Raw genomic sequence first — 3,606 nt, 5'->3', positions numbered from 1 at the left:
TTTGTCTGGATTTTTTATCTTCCTGTGTGGCAGCCACTCAAGCACATCAGGGAGGATTTTTTGGACTTCAGGCTACTCTGAAGGTATCTAGATATATAGGGCAGATGTTAATAGTTTAGTTTCCAGGTTCCTCATGGAACATGCAAAATATATAGCAGAGAAGATCATATTATGATAGCAAAACCTTGGGGCAATTGGGTATTTGGGGGACATTTATGAGCAGATGAACAACTTGATAATTTACTTTTTTCCATTCTTACGCTGGCCTGTGTTGCAAACCTCAGTACCACTGCTCCTGTGCAGTGGCTGAAACAGAGAAATTGATCTTTTTTATAGTAACTATTTTTTTCAGTTCAGTTTTTATCTTAATTTTTAGACAGTCCCTGGTGAGTCTCTTTCAGTATTCTGGTTTTTGTTTTAGAAACAGGAGCTATTTTATAGCGTGTTTTTGTTCTCTTAGACATTTCCCAATAAAGTACAGGTCTGGAACCGTCTGTTATTTGTAATGGAAGTTATATCAGGGCTTCTTATATTTATTTCTCCGTGTGTATGTTAAAGGCAAATATTTCCAAGAAATTCTGAAAGTACTGAATTTAGATATGGTTTATACTTCATAGCAAAGAATTACAAAAATGCCCCGATTTCTCCAAAAGACTGAACTCTGTTCTGCAATTTAAGAGGCACTACCTGAGTATATGAGTGTACACAACAGCTATAAAATTGAAGTTGGGTCTGTATCTTATTCTTGTTTGTCATCTGTATGTACATAAAGTGTGATTAGGTTTCAGGTTTTGCAGCCACATACATATCATGAAGGCAGTATAATACATTCACGAGTGACACTGGTGAAAATATAAAATTGAATGGAATGGAATAGGATCTCTGCTTTGAGAAGCTTATAGGACAATATTTTATGTGTTTTAGATACCTAACTCCAGATGGATCAATGAGAATTAGACCCCTTAATACCTTTTCAAATTGGGCCTTGAAGTCAAAAGCTGAGGTTGTCCGTACTTGGGGAGCTGATGAAGAAAATCTGCCTATGGCAAGAAGAGTATTGTATACAATTATTTTTCTTAGGGGATCATTGCTAGGGCTGAAGGTCCATCACTATCAAATCATGCTTATGAGACTAAGTCGTGTGACTTTGGTGGGGTTAGACCATCAGCGCATTTGGTCCTTACAGCCTAACAATATGAACATGAAGCAACGTACACAGTAATTGTCCTGATGCACCAAGTGATATGGTCCAGTGATGTTCCTAACCCAATGAGGGGTCATATTGGGTGCCGTTGAGTGAAACTCAAAGACGCAGCTTATTGTCCTTTTTTGACTTGATGAGATAAACTTGAACTGGGACTTAATAATATACTATCCACATCTGTATTCTACAAATCCTGTTCAGCTTCATGCGTTCAGAACAAATTCTAGGCAAGAGGCCACTGGGAAGTTGTCCAGTTCTCTGTACCCCATGCCCAGCTCTGTCAGACTGGCTGCAGAATAATTTATTTCATACATTTCATCTGGCCAAGGAAAACATATTTGTGCCTTGTGGTAGGGCAGCTCTGAAACGAAGGCACTGTGTTGCAAATTATGCACCCTAGGGGTTGACCTTAGATCGTGTGCCTTCTGACCTGCAGGAAACTCCACGCAAGAAGACAAGACCATGTAAGAAATGCATGTTATTTGGGTCTTATGATTTCAGGAATCAATTTATAATCAATGGTGTGTGTGAAATCCCTCATTGCTGCACTTAAAAAGTGGGGAGGGGGAACATTGCTGAACTGATTATATTTTATTTTATTTAGATAAATTAATTTAAATAATTATGTATTTCAATAAATTTTTATTTACCTTACACCAGGTAGATGCAAGGTAAAAAGAAAGTTCTTAAATGCAGGAGATAAGCCCTTAACAGGAAGCATCAAAATGTCTTTTATGTTTCCATGTGAATCCAGATAGGCTTATCCAAATATACTGTTTTAGATGCCTTATGCACTGTCTGGAACTCTTTTTTTTTTTTATTTGGGTAAGGTTTATAGTATTATTTATATATATATTTAAGTTCTTCAAAAAAAAAACCTGTAGGAAACCCATTATATGTCCAAGAATAAATTCAACATAAAAATATGTGGCTTAAAATATTTTGCAACAGAACCAGGACAATTAGTGCTAAAGTGCTAACCAGATTTCTACAGTTATCTAAAGTTATCAACACAACACAAATTCAGGTGAAATCCTGGCATCATTGATATCAGCCCTTTGGGTTCTTACTCTTTTCATTCAGCTGTTATCCATTTTGCTCATACACTTCCAACAAAGGAAGGATATTTAGATCAAGAAACTGCAGTTATTTCACTATGGAGAGCCAACAGGAACTGAGACGTTCATGCACCATTTTTCATTCTTACTGGGTTTCAATGGAGTACGGGACGTTTGCCCCTCACCCCCAGGTAGCATGCTGTGATGTAGCAGGTTATTGCAAGAACTTCACCTGATGTTCTACTAGCTTTATGATGACTGTAGTGATGGTTGTAACTAATTCACAATGAGAAAAGGTTGGCAATGGAGATGCTCCTGGGAAAAGAGATGTCTGAACAAAGAGGTGTTCTCCTATATAACCAGCATCTTATAATGTTTTTCAAAGTCTAGTGATTGGAAAAAAGAACACAGTGAATTTGAAAATCCAGTAGTTAAAAGAAAGTTGGAGATGTGAGGGGGCTGTCAAGGACTGGGGAAGGGAAAGGAGCATAAGACTTGGGTGGCGATTGATCTAGGTTGCAGTAATGCTGTTGGTGGGAGATTGATATTTGTCTTTGTGTATATTTTGAAGGATTGGATGTGCTTTGAAATGTTGGATATGTTATTTTATAAGTTGGATTCATTGATAAATATTTTAAAAAAAAAAGACAACATGAAAGTACTGTGGCCTTTTTTCACCAGTGTTTTGAAGTCTCATTCTTACCCAAATGTTTTTAAAGTCTTCTTATTACATAAGAACATAATAAAACCACAAGAATTGCCATTTACTGGTCCACTGTGACCAGTCCCCTCTGTCACACAGTGGCCAAGAGCAGATGCTAAAAGGGACAGTGAACAGGGGATAACCAGCATTTTTCCACTGTTCTTCTGCCACTTGTGGCTTCCAGTATTTAGGCTAGGGATAGAAGTTGCCCATAATTTGGTTTAAGTAATCAGAAACTGGTTTAAACCTGTAACAAAACAGAAGCTCAGTGCACATAGACCAGTTTCAAAATGGCTGAAACTGGTTTAAGATAAATCAGTTCAATCTGATACTACATTCAACCAGGTTTAAGTCAAACCAGTTTATGAAACTTCTGTCACAGACCCAGGTTCAAGTTAAATCAGAGTCCCCCAGCATGCTTTCAAGCCCTGTGTTGTCTGCTCCAGAGAGCAGGGCTGGCCCTACCCCTCTGCAGTCCCTAGCTGGAGCAGTGAGGGCTAGCTGACAAGGGGGTGGAGGGGGGCAAGCCCAACTGGGGACGCAGGCCAGTCTGCAAGAGGGGACTGCACCCCCCCAGTCACATCCCAGCTGGAGTCTGGGGCAAGGGGGGGGGGGGGTTAAACACCCCTTCCTCTGCTCAA

Source organism: Crocodylus porosus, unplaced genomic scaffold, assembly GCF_001723895.1.
Source record: "Crocodylus porosus isolate Cpor-Errol unplaced genomic scaffold, CroPor_comp1, whole genome shotgun sequence".
Classification (NCBI taxonomy): domain Eukaryota; kingdom Metazoa; phylum Chordata; order Crocodylia; family Crocodylidae; genus Crocodylus; species Crocodylus porosus.
The sequence above is the reverse complement of the archived record's forward strand: the minus strand, read 5'-3'. Positions refer to the sequence as shown.